This window comes from Manduca sexta, chromosome 3, assembly GCF_014839805.1.
Source record: "Manduca sexta isolate Smith_Timp_Sample1 chromosome 3, JHU_Msex_v1.0, whole genome shotgun sequence".
In the NCBI taxonomy this organism is placed as follows: domain Eukaryota; kingdom Metazoa; phylum Arthropoda; class Insecta; order Lepidoptera; family Sphingidae; genus Manduca; species Manduca sexta.
In genome coordinates, this window is record NC_051117.1 from 8,415,633 (window position 1) to 8,438,970 (window position 23,338).

Here is a 23,338-nt window from a genome sequence, read left to right on the forward strand (position 1 = left end):
TTTGCTTGGTGATTACTACTAGTGGTATATAAAATACGCAAAAAAGATGGATGAGATAAATATGTGTAACAATATTTTGTTATACTTATTTCGTTACGTAGGTACATTTATTCTGAGAAATACTCATATTTTTATTGCAATTGAATCACGATACAGCTCGCCTGATCGTAAATGATATAACCGCCCATAAACAGTAGCAACACCATTCAGAATGTGGCAATATAAAGCATTGTAAGAGTCTCCACCGCGCGTCATGCTATATTTTATATCCGCCCGGATAGCGACCACCATACACAAGGTGTTAAAACCCGCCATAGTGGCCCACACAAATGTCGCGTTACGGGATCAGCCTGTGTATATCCGGTTCCAACAGGCCGGCATAATTGTGTCGACCGTCGACGGGCAATCACCTCTCCTCAATTTACATGCTATTGGACCCCAAACCGCTTACCATCATGTACAGTGGAGTCACTTTGTCGCTCCCGTAAAAAAAAATCTGATACATAAGACACAAATTCTATATATCTTTGTAACAAGAAATAAAGGCGGTATTCAAAGGTATACTTCGCGTGACAGCCCTACGCATCTTATGTCAACTTTTGGAAACAACAGCCCTCGTCTAATTACACTAGTCGTAAAAAACTGACTTCAAAGTGCCAAAAATAGGGATGACGCGCGTTTTTATCGATTAACGAAATCGGAGTATCGAGAGCGCGCTTTACGATGTGTCATGAATTATTCTAGATAGTGGAACATTCAGGAGTTTGGAATGGGTTTATGGTTTTATTTGTGGGGTGGATGGGATCTGTTATTGTTTCCAGATGGTGATTAGGTAATAAAATAAATCGATAAATAAATAACATCGACTTATGACTTTAGATTTACGAATTATTATAATTGAAGTATAGTAGATCTTTTTATTTAATTTGTATGGTGATCACTATAATGGCGCTACAATTAAAAAACAAGACAGTAGTTTTAAAGTTTGTGTGTCAAGGCCGGTATTTTATGCAAGTGTTCAGTCTTGCAAGTCTTTTATTTTAATAATAATATTTGGTAAATCAGAGGTGTGTGCCCTTGGGATTTGAACTGGCGGACATTCGTCTCGACAGTCCGTTTCACAACCAACTAGGCTGTCGCTGCCTAAACCTGCATACCTGAGAAAATCTCTATCGGAATTTTCGAGGGTGTGTGAAGTCTTCCAATCCGCACTAAGTCCTAATCCCTCTCAGTAGTAGAGAAGCCCCGTGCCCATCAGTGGGACAGTATACACCGTGACTTTATAGTCGTTTTGGAACCGAAAAATTTGAATTCTATATCAATAGTAGAAGTGAAAAAAAATATCAGTTTAATAAAATTAAAACATTTTTTTTAACATTAAAATGAATACTCGTTTCCGAATAATAAATGAGAACTCGTGGTAACGCCACTACAAACAATACGATCGGTCCCATTCATAACTAAGCGGCAAAATATTCTTAAAAAAAATAGGTACAAAGAGCCCGCCGCGCCACGTCGCGTCGTCGCCAATCACGTGCACCCCCCTGATGTACCTATACCAGGGCACGGCGAGCGCATACACTCCCGCGCACCCCCGCCCGCCGCGCCGTCCTTCAGTCAGTAATACGACAACACGCGCGCGATTAGGCTGTTTTGATTTCGTAGCCATGCGAAAATGAGTCGTCAGTATTCAATATTCAAACGTGGAGTATTTGTCAATGGTTCAGCTATACGCTGTTGCAAAGTAAGTACAATTTGGAAGAGGTTAGGCGGTGGTACTCCCAGCCGGATCATTTGAATGCGCTGCGACTTCACGGGATCGAAACTCCTCAAGTTCAATTCACTCCCACTATCTTGGCTGCACCCCAGCGCCTTTTCCACGGATTATGCAAGTACAGTGCCTGCCCACCTCAACAATGAGTTTTGTGACCTATGGATTGGCCGCGGCGGCCCCGTGGCTTGGCCGGCGTGAAGCCCGGAGTGAGCACCCTTTGATTTTGTCTTGTGGTGAAAAATAAAAAGACCCGTGTTTTTCCGGGAACACAAAACATGTGACGAGTTACGTAGTGCGATAGTGGACGCCTTTAACCGAGTGAAAAGTGACAAACACATTGCGAAAGCTTAAATACAATAACTCAAAACGTGAACGTTTGTGTATCGAACGCGGCGGAGAGCATTTCGAGCAGTTGCTTAATGCTTCGTTACAGGGAAGTGTAAATAGGTAATTTGTAAATAAACTGTTTAGGTATGTAAGTTGATTATTTTGTAAATAGCTCCAATTTTTTAAATACGCCCGAAATACTCATAGTTCGCTCGCGCTATTTATTTTTATTACTTAGACAATAAATTAAGTAGGTATTTTATTGTAAAGTAATGCTTTCATAAAGTAGGTATTTCCGACGGTCCTAAGCCCGTGTAAAGTATGGAGGAGAAATTGGAGTATCCATTTACTTATTTAATTGTGATTTTGAATAAATTTAATAATGCTTGTTCTTCCAAAGTGAAAATGAAAAAATCAAAAAACAATTGCGTTCGTGCCTCGTATCAACTGATTCAAGATGTGAAATAGGTACATAGCGTAATGAGTTGTGATGTGATATTATCCCTGATACAATCAATACCATCACCATGATAAAGCATTTAATTTAAAGGTGGTAGTGTAGGTACTAGTTTTTAAATCAAGGAACTCTGGAACCGCGCGCGCGTCTTATCGCTCTTGGTAGGTATCAGCTGACACACTTTGGTAGTGTGCGTCGTTTGTGAATAGATCGTCGCGGCGTTACTATAAAATCAATATCAAACTCGAACGAGTGAAAAATATTATTTGGATTATTTTTTTAATATAGACCGTAGAATTTATTCACTATTTTTTCTTGGTTCTACAAACTGTTCTAAGTAACCACGCTTCGGTTCCAAAACGACTATAAAGTCACGGTGTATAATACAGGGCTGATATTATATATTTGGTTTCTGTCCTTTTTATATATTTTGTTTTCCGTGTGTGCAATAAAGAGTTTTTGTATTGTATTGTCTTCATAAAACGGTATTAAAATCAGAAACCTAAGATGCAATAGCGGTAGAAATAGACAAAACGATGCCTATAACCAGTTGTACTTAAATATACGAATGAATGACGACAATACAATCTAAACACTGACCTCTAGCGGGCAAATGGTGCCATCGGTCATACGCCATGCTGTAATGCGCAATTTCACCAAAATCAGGTCATTAGATTAGTGTGCCGATGGACTTAAAGTCGGTTTGAGTACACACACTGCAGAATTCCGCAGCATGAATAGACCAAACAATAATTATTCACCAGTAACTTTAAACCAGGGATAATTCTATTAAGGCTGATGAGATGCAGGTACAAAACCCAAGGAATATCTTTGATTTTTCGAGCTACAATTGATTAATTAATATTTTTTTTTTTTTATTTTATTACACACAAAACAAGTTATAATCGGGTACGCGTTGTATACAAAGTAGCTTAAAGTTTTTAACATAATTATAACCCAAAACTTGTGTTCTGGAATGGATATTAAGTATTAATTAGATAGCAAATATTATGTCAATAAGGTAAGCTCCTATTTATGATTTTGCACGTAATTTTGTATGTAGCGGAAATTTATACAAAAAAAAATCAACATGTCTGAGAATGCTCCTTAAGTATTTCAAAACTATGTAAAGTCTGCCAACTCACATTGTTCAATGGTGTAGATGCATAAAAATTTTACGACGTATTGAGTAACCTAATTTTGAATTCAGTTAAAACCTTTTGAAGCGTTTTAAAAGTACACACGCTTCGAACTGAACACCTCCTATTTACAATCGGTTAATAGCAAATACTTGCTATAGATGTTGCCTCAAACCCGCAAACCCGTCGGGTAAATTCGCCAGACATACATCGTTAGCCTTGGACCGGCAGCGGGCTGCGATGCGTGTAATACGTTGGAGTTTGCTCTTGAGTGCTTGAATTGCCTTCAAATTGCATGTATGAGTTTACGCTCTTACTTTTTCGTCTGGAAACGTCTTGGTATGAAGGTTTTTTGCGGGGGATTTGGGACCCTAACGTTAGGAGATAAGGGATAGCAACTTTTGTAATGTTGTAAGTTATTGTGTTGTGCTTTTCCGAAATAGGATGTTTAGCCTCGTAATAATTAGGCTTTATTACTTTTACATAATGTTAGCATATTGGCCATTAGTGGCATCAAAAATTATAGGTACCAGTTATATAGTTTAACCTTAGGTTAGCTGACTCTTTAGTTTTTCCTTCTTAAAAGGAACAAGATCGATTGGCTTCCATTTATTTTGTGTATTTTACATAATTTGGTACCGACTGTAAATTTTTCAAAAATACCTTATATTATTTTACACTTTCATAAGAACATTTTCCTTTACAAGGTGATTTTACATTAAAAATATTTGGTCGATATAATTTTGAAAATTAAACTATTTTTCAAATTTTTTCGCGGTTTTACTATTTAAGTTTTCTCCCGACGTTTCCTAACAAAAAATAGTCTAAATTTAATGTCTAAATTCGTGAAAACATAAGAAATCATTATGAAATAGTTTTTACTACCCAACACTAAATCCAATGTTATCGATAAGTCATCACTACCCTCTCATATCCAAGGCGGTTTTCGTATTGGAACCGCAATATTCGAGACTGTTCCACCCTCCCTCCCCCCCTCTACGGTATTACACTTAAAGTTCAAACACAGCACTACCGTATCCGAGGTTCTGTTTGGGTTATTGAGTGTAGAGCTATTGGGATCCATTCGTGTGTACTCGTACCTACTCGTATTAGACTAAATAAGTCGTAATATTTTTAAAAGTCAGTGATGCATGAGAACTAGTAATGTTAGAGGTCCATACAACGCAGATAGTTATGGATGTGAACTTTCGTGTCTCTTTGGATACGCATAAAATGATTAACCAAATTATATATTTGCATTACAGGTCCTAAATTGAAGTAAATTTTTATCCAACTGTCAAAGAGAGGATGGTCTCCATTCGTGTTTATATTTATGTATTTACTCTGATTACTGAGACATTTGCGGGCGAATTTGCGTAATTCCTTTTTTATTTATGAAGGTAGGTTTCCTAAAAGGTCCCATCATATACAAATTTCTAAGATTGATGTTTTTTTTACCTAGAGATCTTCGTTAAGCAACGACTTGGCTGTGCTCTGGCATTGCTGTAATCCATGGGCGTCGAATGCTGCTCCCCATCAGGCGAACCGCTTGTTCGTTTGCGCAATAAACCGAAAAAAAACTTATGCCCATCTGAGTCGTGTTTTAAAATGTTTTGGACATATAGCGCGACGAAAACCAGACAACTTGGAAAAGTTGTTGCTCACCGCCAATATCGGATTTAGATAACCAAGAGGGCGTTATCCGAATAGCTGGTCAAAGGTCGTCAACTCCCGACATATGCCAATGACCAAAGCAGTGCACCAAGCCGAAGATCGCGCTTCGTGGAGAAGATTGCTGCTGACCTTGGACGGGATCACGATCCTCAGTAATGAGGGGCCGATTGAAGAGAGTAATAAGTTTAGAGTAATTGATACTCTAGCAGACAAATGCAAAAGGGAAACCAGTGAATCCAAAAACACTTAAGCAGTACGTGAGGCAGTTACGTTCTAAATAATGGCGTTGCGAATGTGGCATGAATCACGAAACAGTGATGGCGTGCTTTCGATTTTGGGTTTCGTCATAAACATGAACTAATGTTATTCAATACCTAGTAAGAAGATATGTAGTAGAAAGTAGAACTGAAATATAAACTGATTATGCACACGGTTTTGTCACTCAAGGGCTAGGCAGAGGTACAGGGCACCCACTTTCGCCTGTGTGTTAGTCCCGGATACAAATTTTAGAAACCAGGTTGATACTGATCAAAAATTTATTAAAGTAATGGCAATACTCGAAATAAAAGTACGTTTGTCCACTATTCAAAGATAATAGTAGTGGTGAGGCTACGTCTAGAAAACTAACTGCTTCAAAAAGCAAACTATTGCATATATTGAAAAATAACGTTTTTTGCTGATGGTAGGATATATTTAACAGTCACCCGAAAAACGACGACCACCACAGTACACAAGGTGTCAAAACTCGACATAGTGGCTCACGTAAGTGTGTCGCGTTCCGGAATCAGTCTGTGTATATCCGTTTCCAACAGGCCGGCCTAATTGTGTCGACTTCCGAGGGTCATAAATCTCTCGTCAGTCGACATTTTGTTGGACCCCTTTCCAATTATCATCAGATGCAGTACAAAAAGACACATTACCGCAAGTTAAATTACTTTATTCTTAAACACTTAAATGGTTTAAGATTCATCGTTTCGTTTCTGCATATGTAAGCAAGCGTAACTTCGATTTGCATAAAAATACAATTACATTGCAAATATGAATTAAAATACGAGTAATTCACACGTTAGTACTTATGAGGTTATGACGCAACGTGACGCATTTGAATTTAGATTTGAGATTGTTCAGGATAAAAGTTATTCAGACGTTTTTGCCTGATGTACAGGCAGCGCATGTGCAACGTCAACTGAGATATTTTTTCCTTAGCTTCTCTTTTCAAAAACCTAACTCTGTGACAATAAGTCTACAGTATTAGAGCAGAATGGCCCCCTCGAATGTCGGTAGAGTAGCCTGGCGTACAGAAAACTACCATCTACAAAGTCTAAAGCAACTGGTCATAGTTTGATGGTCATAAAACTATAAAATATTCTTTGTCTAGAAACTTTGAAATGAGCTCGTCGTTTCGAATGGTGAATGAGTTTTTCAAATCAAACACTGTCACTTGTAATTTTTATTGTTGCTCGTCCCGATTCTTTTAGCATTATGAGTGATGGAGATTATTTAGCATCAGGTGACTTACACTCATTTACCTGCCTATCGTATAAAATACAATTTTGATCGGCAGCTTCACGTCGATAGACTGCCTCGGTGGCGTAGTTGTACGACTGCAGCGCTGAGGTCTTGGTTTCAATCCCGGGTAGAGCAAAGTGATATTGGGTTTGTCTACTCAGTATCAGCCTGGAGTGTGGAATTGTGTCAGATATGGCGATAGGCTCGCCACCATCACATCATGGGAGAGAGTACACGGCGGAAATGGAGTGCACTAGTTGCGCCTCTGCCTACCCCTTCAGGGAAAAGGCGTGAGTGTCACTTCTGATTGCTGATATTATAAAAGTAATGAACTGATGAGTTGATTACTAATCAATAATTAACTGGTGTAATGTTAAATATGAAATCACGCGTAAGCTTATCAACCAAACATACAAATTAAAATACAGAATCATACGTAAGCTTATCAAACAAATTGGTAAACTGAACCAGATGGAGTCAACACAGACATCCAATCAGCTCTGGATTTGCAGAGCTAATCAGTTTGGCAAATGTATTTTGATCAAATATTTGGCAATTCGATACGGCAATGATCATTCGTTATTACTATGGCGAATTCAAATTTAATTTAAGGCTTAATTAGTTATGGTAATTTTATTTCAAATACAGCTTTAAATAATATTTTAAACACTAATATATTACAGCTGATGCAATTAATTGTTTGTCGGACCTTGGATAGCAACAATAATTCCGATTGAGAAAATTCTTCAAAATACATAACACTTAACAGTATTGAAGTTACATCACTGACTATCTCTTAAAAGAAAGACGAAATATAAAGCATACATAAACCAAATATTCCAAAACACTTTTACCTTTGTACGTGACATACGTAATAAATCGTCTTAATCAAGCAACGTCCTGAAGGAAGGCCGAGCACTCCCGAGCGCTCCCGAGTGTCTTGGAGGACCGGGAACGCGGTCACACACAAAGAACTGCCGTGTCGACTTCCTGACAATAGCTGAACAATGGAGCTTTGTTATTAAGGATTTTGGCGTGAAAATGCCTCAAGTTTGAAAGGCTAGGATCATCAGAATTCTTTTGCCATCTGTGTCTTAAAACCCTAACAACTTTTGGTGGAAGTTCAGAACTCTGTACGGTAACCACTAAAAATATATCTACTTTCATTAAAATAAAATTTGCTGCATTGCTGTTATAATTTATTTAAAACACGATCAATATCATTTTAAAAAATTGTGCCTGTGAAAATCACTGTGTTACAAAAATTTTCCTGCGTAAATCCCGACCCACGACATTTTTTACAACCACACGACCTCTTCAATAGTAATCATTAGATTTTAGTCAATTTACATAAAACCGTAATGTAGGTACTATTAACTTAAATCTTTCTCCACAATTGTAGTATCTTTTAGTAAAAACCGTGCAAAAATCCGTTCAGTAGATTCTGAGAAAAACGATCACACACAGATAGACAACTTTTAGGGATTTTGTTTTATAATATATATAGATTATTGACAACAGTTAAAGAATATATAAAGCTTATATTTCGTGGGTTGCCAACGCCATTGTAAGAGAAACTTCTGCGGAACAACATAAACATCACATAATCGACCTGCACACCCCAGAGTAATTGGTGTACATAGAAAAATACAAACACAATTAAGTACTTCCTTCTATCTAAAGTCCGTTGAATATAAAGATAAAAATTGGGTACACAAAATTGCAAAGCCAACTCAAAACACGAGAATTAGCTGAATACCAATAATGGGATGCCAAGAGGCCACTACTAGGTGTACCTCACTGTCCCACTTAGTATGCATGCTTAGGGTCGCATTAATTGCTCAATAACCAGCTATTTTGCATCACAATGGCCCATCCATCATTATTAGCTGACCCAGTGCTGAGTCACTCGGCTTTCGATTCATTAACAGCTCCAAAATGAGGATAGGATTCTTAGATATGATATGTTATGCTAGTTGAAGGCGATAACAATTTGGATTACTTTGTACTACTTAATTTGATACGTCACACGCAATAAAACAACCGTACTGTTCCGTAGCTAGTTTATTACTGAGTCAATGACAGTGACATTAGACATACATTCCATTCCTCCAACATTAATTTGGAAATCTGCAACAGAACAGTCAGACATACTTAAACAATATAATACAATAAAACTTATAAATATGGCTTGTAATTCACAGGGTTCTTAGGCCTCTTAGAGCGCCTGAGGGTAGTTGTACCGGAGTGAGTTGGATTAATATCATCCTGTGGTACTTCCGAAATAGTACCACCAGTCTCCGAACTTTCACCATTGTCCATATCCCCTTTATTCAATTCACTATTATTTCTACTCGCCACAATATTTTCATCTGGCGCGTAGGACATCATGTCCCTTCCCTCCTCGGCACCTGACTCTGAAACAGATGCCGAGGACGGCACAAACGCCGACGGCCATTGCCCGGGGGAAGTACTATTGTGGAGCGGATCGGACAATGGCGACTGCGGTGGAGATGGAGATGCTACTGACGTCGGCAGTGGGTTTAACACTTCCCCGTTACCGCTTTGATTCACAGAGTTACTATTAGTAACTGCACTAATAAATTTTCTTATCTGATCTAAATGTCTAATGCAGCTGATATTATAATCTTTAAAATAAATTTCAAACAATCGATTACCTACAATTTTTCTTACAGTGCCTTCGCGCCAAACACTCTTCCTCCCAATAAACCACCTAGACCACACCCGGTCACCCACTTGGAAACATCTATTACGTTTTAATATCAATTGATCATTTTGTTATAGTTTTTATTTTGCGGTAGAATTAAATCCAATCTACATCTTAAATCACGCCCCATCATCAACTTAGCTGGGGTGACACCTGTAGTACAATGAACTGTGTTTCTAAAATTAAATAAAAAGTTTTGTAATTTTTTGTACATATCTTTCTGGCACTTGGATTCTAATAACGCACATTTTATCATTTTTTTACACGTTCTGACCGAGTTCTCCGCTTGGCCATTGCTAGACGGGTGATATATAGGTGAAGTTATGTGTTCGATACCGTTAATTTTGCAAAAGTTATAAAATTCGGCGGAACTAATTTTAACATCGTTATCAGAGACAATGACGTGGGTACCCCGTATCTAGAAAACATTTCTGAAAGTTTTGATAAGTACATTTGTAGTAGTGCCTCGATCCATTAGCACACACTCCAACCATTTGGAAAACGCGTCGACCACAATCAAGTAAACAGTCTGTCCTATAGACATATAATCGATGTGTATACGCTGCCATGGGCCCAGCGGGCGTGGCCAGGACGCGGGCGGCGCGCGCGGCGGTGCAGCGCGCACTGCGGAGCAAGCAGTGCACGCGCCTACCCATCGCTCGATATCGGCGTCGATTCCGGGCCACCACATCCTACCACGGGCAGCGCTTTTAGTTTTATTATCCCAAAATGTGACGAATGCAACTCTTTTAACATTTTTTCTTTGAACACAGTCGGAATCACTATTCTATGGCCGCGGAACAAACAGCCGTCAATAACCTCTAGATCTGTTTTACACTGAAAAAATGGCAACATCGACTTACATGTAATTTTCCTTGGCCAACCGTTATTCATATACTTGATTACCATTTTCAACGTATTGTCCTCGCGGTAGCTTGTTTAATGTTTTCGAATAGAACCGGCTCCACGCTTGTCTCTAAGAAGAGAAAATGCCTAGAACTTTCATCCTCCCTCTCATCCATTACGGGTTCTGATATGGGGAACGAGAGAAATAGTCTGCGATTTGATTATTCTTACCGTCCACGAATTGTACTTTATAGTTGTAAGCAGATAATATAATTGCGTACCTTTGTAAGCGTAAGGCAGCCGTGACAGAAATGCCCTTACCTTTACCAAAAATAGAAAGCAAGGGCCTGTGATCGGTTTTCAATATGAACGGTTCTTGTCTACCATATAAGTATTGGTGAAAATGTTTAACTCCATAAATAATTGCCGTCGCTTCTTTTTGAATTTGGCTATAGTTTTTTCACTTACCGATAACGATCGAGATGCGAAAGCTATCGGTCGCTCGCGGCCCTCGGTGTCCGGGTGTGCTAACACAGCGCCGAGCCCGCTTGGCCTGCGTCCACCGTCAGTAACAACGGTGCGTCTGGTTGAAAATGGGCCAGCACACGCTCGCTGGCCAGCTCGCGTTTAACGCACTCGAAAGCCTCCTGCTGGCTTGTGCCCCACTGCCATGCTGCGCCTTCGCGCAACAGTTCGTGCAATGGGTGCAATATTGCCGAAGCTAATGGAATAAAATTCCTATAGTAGTTTACTATACCTAGGAATCGTTTTACTCCTAATACATTGATGGGGGCGGGTGCTTTTAATATCGCTTCAACCTTAGATGGAGAAGTTCTCAATCCGTTTCTATCTATTACGTATCCTAAATAAGTAACACTACTTTCAAAAAACACACATTTATCTTTTGCAGCCGTAATCCTGCGTCCTGTAATCTACGCAAGACCTCCCGCAACCTTGATAAATGTATTTCTGTAGTAGGACCCGTAATACAAATGTCATCGAGCCATACACTGACACCCTCCAACCCTGACAATAGTGTTTCCATTGCCTTTTGGAATATAGCCGGTGCATTCGCTAGACCATAAACTAAACGACTATATGAAAATAACCCTTTGTGTGTATTGATGGTGGTTAGTTTCTGAGATGCTTTTGATAATTTAAATTGATTGTAGGCATTACTCAAATCTATTTTAGTATATCTTTCACCACCACCTAACTTGGAAAATACCTCTTCTATACGAGGTAACGGATATCTATCTACCTTCAAATCCTTATTTAACGTACACGAAAAATCCCCGCTATTTTTAATTTACCGTTTTCTTTTAAAACTGGTACTATAGGTGTAGCATAATCGGAATGGTTAACGGGCACAAGAATTCCTAGGGAGACAAGTCTATCAAGCTCCGCACTAACTCTATCTTTTAAGGCAAAAGGTACTGGTCTTGGCTTAAAAATTTTGGGGTTACCTTATCTTTCAATTGCAATTCGACCTCAAACTTGCTAAAGCAGCCTAACTCGTCTTTCCAAACGTCCGGATATTGATCCAACAGTCGCTGCACTACTTCAATGTACTTGTTATTCAGACATGGATTAATATTGTTATTAGATGTTGCAAAGTAAACTTTAAATTTAGCCATAAAATCACGTCCCAATAACGGTGGGCCTCCGTTTTGTATAACATAAATTTTAATGTCTTTACACAGTGTAGAATATTTTATTTTTGCTACAAAATATCCTAGGGTGTAATACTATGGCCGTTGTATAGACACATTTTGATATCACTTTTAAGCAACCTTGATTGTGAAAAATAAGACGAATACAACTTATCTGAAATAACTGTTGTGCCCGAACCCGTATCTAACTCCATACACAGTTCTATATTATTTACTTGGACGCAAATTTTAACCGGACTATAGTTAACATACCTTATACTAAAGAGTTCACATTCCTTACAGTCATTTTCTTGAGTAGGCTGAACATTTTCCGTAACAAAGTTATTTAAGTTACACTTTGAAACATCACATAGCTTTTTAAATGGCCTTTTTGCCCACATTTTAAACACTTATAATTTTTAAATCTACAATTTCGCGCATTATGATTCTTTAAGCCGCACACTGTGCAACGGAATGCGACGTCACCAGCTCCATGACCGCGTTGGATCGCGCTCCCACCGGCGCGGCCGTCGCCGGCGCAGGCGTCGCCGGCGCGCGTTGTCCTACCCGCGTGGAATACGGGCTCGTCCTTGATGGTTGTAATGCCGGTAGCGATGCCAGTAGATCGCGCCGCGCGAGCTGCCGACGCTTTTTGGGCGACTTGTAACGCCTCTCTGAAGGTCAGCTTCCCCGAGTCACACTCAAAAAGTCTATCACGTTCTGGGCCTAACCCGAAGCCTAGCACGAACCGGTCACGGAGGAGCGTGTCCAATTCAGTGCCAAATTCGCAATACACGGCTAACCCTCGCAGCCGTGCAGCCCATTCTTCGATGCTTTCACCGTCGGACTTAATCGCCTCATAGAATTTTGCCCTATCAACGAACGTAGACTTTTCGGCGTAAAATGTCCATCGAGTAATTTCACTAGCTCATTATATGTACTTTCTTCAAGCTTCTTAGGATAAACGAGGTTTCTAATTAGACGGTAAGATTCTTCCGATAAGTTGGTCAACAACACTGCACTTTTGTGGCCGTCAGGGATATTATTTAACACAATAAAATGCGTCAATTGTCCTTTGAAAACGTCCCAATCGTGAATTTTATGATCGAAAACACTTAAATTCCCGATATAATTCGACATTTTGCAAAATGCGTGGGTAGTTCGTCCTCGTCGCCAATTGATACGTCACACGCAATAAAACAACCGTACTGTTCCGTAGCTAGTTTATTACTGAGTCAATGACAGTGACATTAGACATACATTCCAATTATGTCTCGTCAGTCGACACTCTATCTGGATCTTACTGTAATTATCATCAGTGGGGTCACTTTCCCTCCAAAAATAGGTTGTCTGTGGTTGTTTATTTTTTGTAGTGATTTTGGCTATCCATATATAATATAATGTTCTTTAATTGTCACTCTACACAGTTCATAAGAAATGTGCGTGTTGATATGTAAGAAAATCTTAGAATCATTGCTACAATTATTTAAGTTGTAAAGGCCACTATTTTTTATTTTAATTCTAGATTACTCGCCGTTATCTTCGTATTAGTAAATAAGAAGTATGCAGACTGTCTAGAGACCTTGACCTTGATATCTAACTGTAATGTTACTTTTGTTTAGATCTAATGCTGTAATAGTTTTGGGCTCTGGCGGTAATAATTCTCTCACTTTAATATCGACACACAAAGCCATTCATTCCTTTACTGCTATCAATTGTGCTGCTATATTTCGATAGCTTTCTGTATTTAGCCTGATGTTTTGTTGTCTGATTTTTTAATTTGACTTAGCGTAGTCGGGCGTCCATTATGTATTTTTTTTATTTATCACAAATAAAATGTAAGTTACAGTAAGTACTAACACGAAAACACTTAGATTCTCATTAATGAACATTTAAAATATACAATATTAACTAATCTAAACACTGTAATCATGACCGTCCGCCTTCTAGAAGACTTTACATAACGGATCTCTAAGGAAGAAGGCAATAACAATTATGGAAGAGATATCTACAAAGGTAGACTCTGATACATTTAAGTTGGTTTGGCTAATGACTAGATCACAAATATATTTGGTGCTACCCTTCAGCTATCTTAATAATAGAGTCTGTAGCCAATCGCGTTCTACAATCGTTAACACTAACATTATGTATGAAAAATATGTATCCTAGCGAAAAAATTATCGATAGGTTATGTCGTTCGCATATTTTTTAGCGTTAACTATTGTAGAAAGATCTATACCGGCTTCAGATATTTTATTGCATCTGCTTTGGTGGTGTAGTCTTATTACCTGCATGATAGGGTTAGTGCTCTACTGTCTTGTGTTCAAATCCCGGGTCGGGAAAAGTTGGTCGGGTTCGTATCAGACTAGAGTCTTGAATTTGTGTCCATATAGCGATAGGCCCTCATCACATAGGACAAAATACACAGCGAAAACTGGGTTCACTAGTTACCTGTCTACCCCTTCGAAAGGCGTTGATGTGTGTTATACTTGTAGTTACTAATAAAACATAGTACATTAGATCACACATACCAATCCTATTTGGATCACTAAGATCACCATTCTAGCAGCAATCTGATACTGTCTAACTAGTGTTTCCCTTTCAACGATAATGGCGAATTTGATATGACATTCAGTAGCGAGATTGGATTTCGAGACCTTCACGCCTAGATTCGTTTCGGCTCTCAGCCTTGTCGTGTTGAAAGTTGTCTACAGAATTATGTAGCATATTGATATAGTTGCGTATTTGATCATATCTGAATTTGAATCAGATCGGCTGATGTTCTTTTGTTTATACAGGCAAAGACCTGCCCCTAATGACAAGCGGCGTAGGGTCCAGATAGTGTTGACTGATGATTATGACTCGCCAGTCAATGCAATTATATCGGCTTTGAAAGCCGGTATACTCAGGCTGATCCCAGACACGACACACTTACATGGGATTATCAGAGGTAGCCTTAGAGAGAGGCGAGCTTGGGGCCTTGCGTGGTTCGTTTAAGGAACTTTTTTACGAAACGAAAATGTTGAAATGGGTGAACATTTTTGAACATAGCGCCCGAGACCTTGCATCGTTTTTTTTATTTTGCCTGGAGCCTTTGGCCTTTTAGGGCTGCCATAACGGGCTTTAAACTATGTGTATGGTTGCTATTCGAACAGAATAAATATCTTATCACTTGCGATAAGATTTTGCAGATTTTAGTATGATTCGGTTAAGACTAAATACATCTGTCTGTTTTTATCAGGCAGGAGGCTGTTCGCACAACTGTAAATCTTTAGCATCTGGTTGAAGTGTATTGAGCTGATCTTGTCATTCATTTCTTCGATTATGATTATCAGAATGACAACCTACTTTGCAAGATATCTTATCTCGAAATGGAATTCATGGAATTAAAAACAATGACGAGTTTCCAAAATATCTTGATGAAATCTTAAAAAGATTTAACTGAAGCGACTTTTGGGGAGCTTCAAATGGCCATTAACGACGATTTGATTAATGCTGATACGGTGGATTAAGGCACTTGAGATTATCATATCAGTGGTTGATTTGAAATGATAAGTTGGTTTAATTTTAATTCGGATACGATATGCAATTGATTTTTGTTGAGTTCAATGCAGTTATTGTCTTCTTGGTCTAGCAAGCTAGAATTGAAAAGGTCTGAGTTAGATTCCCGGTTGAAATAAGGGTTTTTGGATTTTCTATCTCATTATCAATATCCTAGATAAGGTAGCATCGAACAAAAAAATACATTCCCAAGCATGCATGCCGACAGCGCAGAATAATTCAGCATAGACCAAACAATTACTGTGGCGCGGCGGCAAGGCCGCTTTCTGAACGCGCCACAAAGAGCGATGGCCATACGGCTGATACGGGGATACCGCACGATCTCCTGTGAGGCGGCGGGCCTCCTTGCCGGACTACCGCCATGGGGTCTCGAGGCGAAGGTCCTCGCGTCACTGTATGTGTGGCGTGGGGAGGCGCAGAGCCGGGGCGTAGCTCCGCTACCGCGACAAATTGCCGCGCGGCGGACGGAGCTCCGGCAGAACCTCATGGCGGAATGGCGACAACGACTGTCGCAACCCTTGGCTGGGCACGCCACGATAGCGGCGGTAAGTCCCTCTTCGAGGTGTGGCTGACGAGACGTCACGGCGTCCTCTCATTCCGGACGATGCAGGTACTGACCGGTCACGGCTGCTTCGGCAGGTACCTGTATCGGATCCGGGTGGAGGATACGCCCGCGTGTTTTTATTGTGCGGATCGGCCGGAGGACACGGTGGAGCATACGGTGGAGGTGTGCCCAGCTTGGGCTGAGCACCGCCGTGTTCTCACAACGGCCATCGGTGGCGGAGACCTCTCGCGTCGGGGCCTGGTAGAAGCCATGCTCCGGGGCGAGAGAGTGGGACGCAGTCACCTCCTTCTGCGAGGACGTGATGCTCGCAAAGGAGGTGGCGGAACGGATACGGCGCCAAAGCGCCCAACGTCCCATCCGCCACGGCAGACGCACAAGACGCGGGCGTCGAACGTCTGCTGAGGATCGTCGGCCTCCGTAGGCGCGGACCGTCGGGTGACGAGCATTGGGTAGCTCGTCGCCCGAAACACCCCTAACGGCTTACCCGTGTGTACGGCGCGTAGTGTTCCACGCGCGCCTCGAAGAGCAGTGTCAGTGTAATTTGCGGGGCCCTTTAGGGCCGGTGCCTGCCTAGGTCTCAATGCCACCGGATCTTGGACCTAGGCACATAGGCAAAGGATGGGAACACCGTAGGTTTTTAGTCAGTAAAAGTCTGACACGCCCTCCCGCCCATCCCAAGGGGGGAGATAGTCAACTGATGATTTACCTACGTAAAAAAAAAAAAAAAAAGACCAAACAATTAGAACAGTGGAGCCCATCCAAGGCTCATTCAGGTCTGAACTATCCACCACTGGTTTTAAGTTTCAACTTACACATTTCTCAAACAAAAAATCTAGACATATGCAGAATTAGGTCAGATTGTACGTAACATTACCTCGTTTGAGCCGAGAGCTCTCATCGTGCGCGTCGCTACACGCTAATGGCCTTCTGTGGTGCTGTTTTTAGATTCTTAGCATTGGTTTGGCAATGTTTTCTTTTAGGTTTTTTTTTATTAAAGTGGTAGAGATGTTATTAGTCTTAGGAAATGTAAAATTAAAGTGTAGATGACACGTATTCTTAAGTTAATATTCGTATGTTATAAAAATCAAAATTGTCACAATACGGCTGTATTAATTCTGATAGGGTTTTTGTTTATAGAAGTTTCCAACGTAATTTTGATTTAGAAATAAGACCTTTACGGATATGGCCGTAATCAGGAAGAAATAAAGGCATGTAATTAAGTAATCTTCTCTGTATGTACTGTAGTTATAACTCAAACTGGTTTTGATAATAGCAACACCAGAATTTCTTGCCCATACTTCTCTGGTGAGAATTGTTTTCCGAACTGATGGTAGAGTTAATATTGACGGAATCTAAATAATGTTTAACATTTTACGGGCCATTCAAATTAAACTACTTTTCGGATTTTATCGCGGTTTTAATAATTTTAGTTTTCTTCTGACGTTTCGAAGACTTTGCAGCCTTCGTGGTTACGGGGGGGAATGAGGTGTTGTTCATCTGCAAAGTCAAAGTTACAATATCTACCCACATTTTACAACTTTTTATTTGTTTTTTTAATTTTTAGCTGTTTGTGGTCCGATCTACGCAGAATGTAATATACGCTCACAGTGTCTTGAAGTCTGGCAGTCGGGCTTTTGGATTCCGATTTAATTAAATGTACTATTGAAAGTAGGATTTTTTTAAATTTCGATAGCCTCGCGAATCATCCTAGGTAGGAATCGGTGTTCTTTGGCAAGGATTTGTGGCTTTTCTAGTCGCAGATAATGGTTGGAGCCTCCTTCGGAGTGTTCAACGACTGCCATTTTACGGGCCACATTAATTATTTAATAATCATTTCATTATAAATAATTAATATTAATAATATTTTTTATTTGTTGGAGTATCAATTTAAAATTGGAAGATTTTCATGGCGTTTATTATATTAAGCACTAATACTATTATGCTGGCATTCCAAGAAATTCTTGCAAAGGGTCACACACTACACATAGCAAATAAGAGATCATTTTGTCCCTGGCGCAGAGTTTTAGACAAGCGAGCTAAGGGACTAAGCTACACCCGTATTTACAAACGAAACTATACGGACATATTATAAAGTTTCAAAGTTTTCTTTGCCTTTCTTCAGCTTTGTTAAATTTGGCAGCCAATTGAAGTAAAGTTGTATCTATACATCATTACAGCCTACGCGCTGCGAAGGCTGTAATGCCGAAAGCATTGAGGAACAGACTTATTATCAGATTTGCTCCATACTTATTACCTACCCTATAAGGAATAAAATATTACACTCATATTTTATATGAACGAGCAGATTTTACGGTAATGAGTTAGGTATCTTGCAAAGATAGTATTTAATATATTTTTTCACTTTTATGTAATTCCAATGTGTCAGGTCGGCGCACTACATTGTTAGCCGATTTTAGTAAAGCCAAGAGGGGTTTAGGGAATTTTAATTTTTCAAAGAACTCAGTGCCATGCAGTACTTATAAATCAGTTCTTTATAGTATTATTACTGTATATAGGCGGTCATAGTGTTAAAGTAACGAGTGATGCTCTTCAATAAACCCAAAAAATCTTCAAGGAGTTAAAGATTACATAATCCGATGACCTTTAAAGTGTTGATAGCTGCATTATCTTATCCAGAGATACCGTTATCGTAGAATGCATTAGGTCAAATAAATGACGTCATGTACTTGTCCACTATAGCATCCATTAGCTTCTATTGTTAGCAGTTTTTCTTTTACATTATTATGCTTGACGTCCTTCGTTGCTTTGCTCGGGTGAATGACCTTTCCGGGTACAATAATCTAGCTTATGGTTTTCATGGATAAAAAGTAGCTTTAACTGGTGGTTGGTCTCTCATATATGAGTCCGCCTGGGTCGGTACCACCGCAATATCTATTTATGCCACCAAGCAACAGTGTGTAGTCACTGTTGTGCTCCGGTTTGAAGGACATTTTAGCCCGTGTAACTACTGGACATAATAAGACTTAACATCTCATGTCTCAGGATGGCGAGCGCAGTGGAATACCAAACAATATTTTGTAATTCAAGTTATTGGATGGTGTTTCTACTCTTTATGGGCGATCGCATCGCTTACCACCAGGCGAACGGCAAGCTTGTCTCGTCATTCAAAGCAATAAAAAATATACCTATACTTATATTGCAAGGATGTGATCTACTAGTGTGTTTTCAAAAAACCTCTTTATCGGTTTTTAAATCTACTCTTCACGTCCAAATATATTCATAAATATAATGAGTTTAGTTGTATCCACTGTTCTAATGCCATGTAGAGTTGAGAAGTCTCTTGTTATAATTAAACTACCGAATTTCTAAGGTATGTGAGGTTTGCCAACCTGTACTAGAACAGCGTGATGGACTGCCTAACCCCTCTGTGCAGTAGAGCAGGCTCGTGCCACTGGTCAGTATATAATACAGGGCTGATGTTATTTTATAAACCATCCAATATAGTATAAAAAAGATTACTTAACGATTCTATACTAAACAAACAAACAAACAAAACTGCATATTTAATTCAACTACATTAACAATGCACGTGTCGCTTCAATTTTCACATTTATAATTAGTAAGAAAAATAAGAAATAAGGTTTTGATTTCACGGCATGAGCGTATTCTTTATTATTGTTAAAATAATCATATCCCAATAAAATAATATGGAATTTCTACAGGAGTACATTTTAATCAGTAGCGCCATCTGCTGTCGACAAATATGTCTACAGAGTGGCTTTACAAATTTAAAACTTATTAACAATGCGCAAAAACAGTTTTATTACAATTACATTGGCCGTCAGTATCGTTAGCAAGTCTCAAGAGCCTTTGAAAGGCAACGACTCAATGATTTCATCTCACTACAAGGTCATAATGGAGTTATTGCAATTTGTTTAAAGGTTTTCAGTTGCTTGAGTAATTCCAAACAATACAACAAGTCCACCCCGTGACCATGAAGGTACAGTCTTCTAAACATAGGGAGAAAATTATAATAAAAAAATCGCGATAAAACCTCGCTGCCTGACTACAAGACAATGTGAGCTCATTCTGCGTAGATCGGACCACCAACAGCTAAAATATTTAAAAAAGTAGTATAATTTTAAAATGTAGGTGGATATTGTAACTTTGACTTTACGGATGAACAACACCTCAGTCCCCCCCGTGACCATGAAGGCTGCAAAGTCTTCGAAACGTCGGGAGAAAATTAAAATATATAAACCGCGATAAAATACGAAAAAATAGTTTAATTTGAATGTCTTATATTCGCGTGTATTATCGCTTGCTTTAACGGTGAAGGAAAACATCGTGAGGAAACCTGCATACCTGAGAAGTTCTCTATAGGAATTTCGAGGGTGTGTGAAGTCTACCAATCCGCACTAGTCCAGCGTGGTGGACTAAGGCCTAATCCCTCTCAGTAGTAGAGGAGGCCCGTGCCCAACTGTGGGATAGTATGTAATACAGGGCTGATGAGAACATAAGAAATCATTAAATCCGAAAATGAATTTTATTTCGATGACTAACATAAGAAATCGTAAATAATAAGTACAACCTTTTAAATACGTAAGGTTTGGACAGAAAACTTGCGCATACGGTTCCTCAAACTTATTCATGGCTTGCGATAGTGTTTAAATACAAGAAAAGTATACTCAATTGACATTTTTTAATTGTAAACATGTAAGTTGACATGAATTTGTGCCATATTGCAAACGTATTAAGATAAATATATAGGATCATTACATATTTCACAGTTTAGAAATGTTAAATGTATACAAAAACATACATATTTGATATATGTTTAAATATTGCAGTATTGAGTAATGTAGTATTATATATACTATATTTAATAGCGACAATATTGTATTAGGTTTAAAGTACCTGTAAAAAAATACAAATTATGATGATAAATAAATAATTTCGCAAACGAAATTAATGAATCTTCAGGGATAAAGGCGTCTATATTGAAAACCTATATTACATAAGAATTTTAAAGCGATGACGCACAGGCAGTGTCGATTGATAGTATCCAGTTTTTGTATCGCTTCTTGCTTCTGTTTAGTAAAAACTACGTCTTGGAAATCTAATTACGTTCAGGTTATTTATAAACTTGATAAGAAAATCAAAAGCACTTCACGGCCATTTTATATTGTAACTAAAATTGAGGATGCGTGAACGATTTTTTTTTGCCGAAATGCGGTAAATAGTGTTTTTTTTACTTCTTTATTTTTTCAATTTATAATTAGGACAACCAGTAGTTGTTACATTATAACTAGCTCCAATAAAATATAACAGTAATAATTGGCTTAAATGCACAACATTTTAAGGTGTCACAGCGTGTATTGAAAAAAGTCAAGCAAATAGTGTTTATAATCCAAAATAGTGTTTATGTGATGGTGTGTAACCTTCATCGATGAACACTCAAACATGTGGTAGAGTATCTTTTATGACAAAGTAAAATAAAATGCTGTACTAAACATTACCTGTGCCTGATGCAAAGAACAAAATTAAAAGTCTATTAATGAATCTAAAATTAAGTCGTAGAGAGATTCTTAAAAATACATGAATAATTTGATAACCTTATACAAACATAATATTACACATACACCTACACTTTAGAATAATAATTATTTAGGATATATAGGTATTATAATACATATGTGAAATTAAAAGCGATGTCTACGAAGGGAAAGTCTAGTATGGACATTAACGTCAAATATAATTATGTACCTTGCCGTTCGCCTGATGGTAAGCGATACGACCGCCCATAAACAGTAGAAACACCTTGAATTACAAAGTATTGTTTGGTATTCCACTGCACTCGCCATCCTGAGACATTAGATAAGTCTCATTAAGTCCAGTAGTTACACTGGCTACAATGTTCTTCAACTCGGAACATAACAGTGATTACACACTGCTGCTTGGCGGCAGAAATAGACATTGTGGTGGTATCTATCCAGACGGTCTCTCACATATGAGATACCTACCACCAGTACCTATAATTTGGGTACATTAAACATTGTACATGAAAGCCGGGCTAGGCAGTACACCTCCGCATTGTTCCTGTAGCCCTGCTGCATTATACGTGGAGGTGCATTGACAAGCATTGTTGTATTTCGGTTGCAAAGACATTGTCGTCAGTATTTCGACAATCAAAGTCTAATGATTTCGCCAAACAGCGGACGGGGCGAGACGTGAACTGTTTGTATTAATTAATCATAATTCTAAGATATACAGCGGTTATTTGGAAGATTAGGTAATTGATGAGCGACGTGCGCAATGCTTACTAACATATTTCTGGGTTATACTGCTTATGTACGATTTTGATGCTTATTATTATGCGTATGTTATAAGCTATACTATATAAAGCCTTGGAATGTTAATATAAACGAGCTGATCGGTAACTACTAAGCCTATTTTGATTTTTTGCTAATACAGCTACAATACTCCTTAATAACCGAAATAGAATAGTTGCGAAACTCAAGTGGCAGTGGGCAGGGCACATAGCTCGTAGAACTGATGGCCGTTGGGGCGGAAAAATTCTGGAGTGGCGACCAAGAACCGGGAGACGCAGCGTAGGCAGGCCCCCCACGAGATGGACCGACGATCTGGTGAGGGTCGCCGGAGTCCGATGGATGAGGGCGGACCAGAACCGGTCCCTGTGGCGCTCAATGGGGGAGGCCTATGTCCAGCAGAGAACGATTCAAAGGCTGAAATGATGATGATGATGACTCCTTAATACTATAGGATACTTTTTTATCCTAGAAAAGGTTTTCACGTGAGGAAAGCCGCACTTAAAAGTTAGTTGGTAATAGACAGTAACGCCAGCACCTGAATTAGAAAATAGCGATCACCGCACTGCGCTCGTCAACTTTCAATGTAGCTTGTAGAACAATATTGTATCCGGCCGGATAGCGACCATCGTAAACAAGGTGTAAAACCCACTATAGTGGCACACGTTTTACGTTCCAGAGTCAGTGTGTATTTGGTGTAACAGGCCGGCACAATTGTGTCGATTGGCGAGGAATAAACATCTTGCCGCTCTATCTGGACCCCACTCCGTAAGCCATAGACAAGGTAGGTAAGGGTTTAAAACCCCCTCCTCCCAA

General features: G+C 39.2%; 1 protein-coding gene and 1 long non-coding RNA gene across 9 annotated transcripts in view; both read right to left on the reverse strand.

Moving 5' to 3' along the window:
• The window catches only part of LOC115442954, a 95,546-nt gene that overhangs the window by 37,500 nt on the left and 34,708 nt on the right, over positions 1–23,338 (reverse strand). The gene's annotated exons all lie outside the window — the stretch shown is intronic.
• LOC119189374 lies at positions 8,930–12,480 on the reverse strand. Its single transcript, XR_005112374.1, has 2 exons — positions 12,380–12,480; positions 8,930–9,010 (listed from the first exon to the last, which is right to left on the reverse strand). It is a non-coding gene; the product is annotated as an uncharacterized LOC119189374 (long non-coding RNA).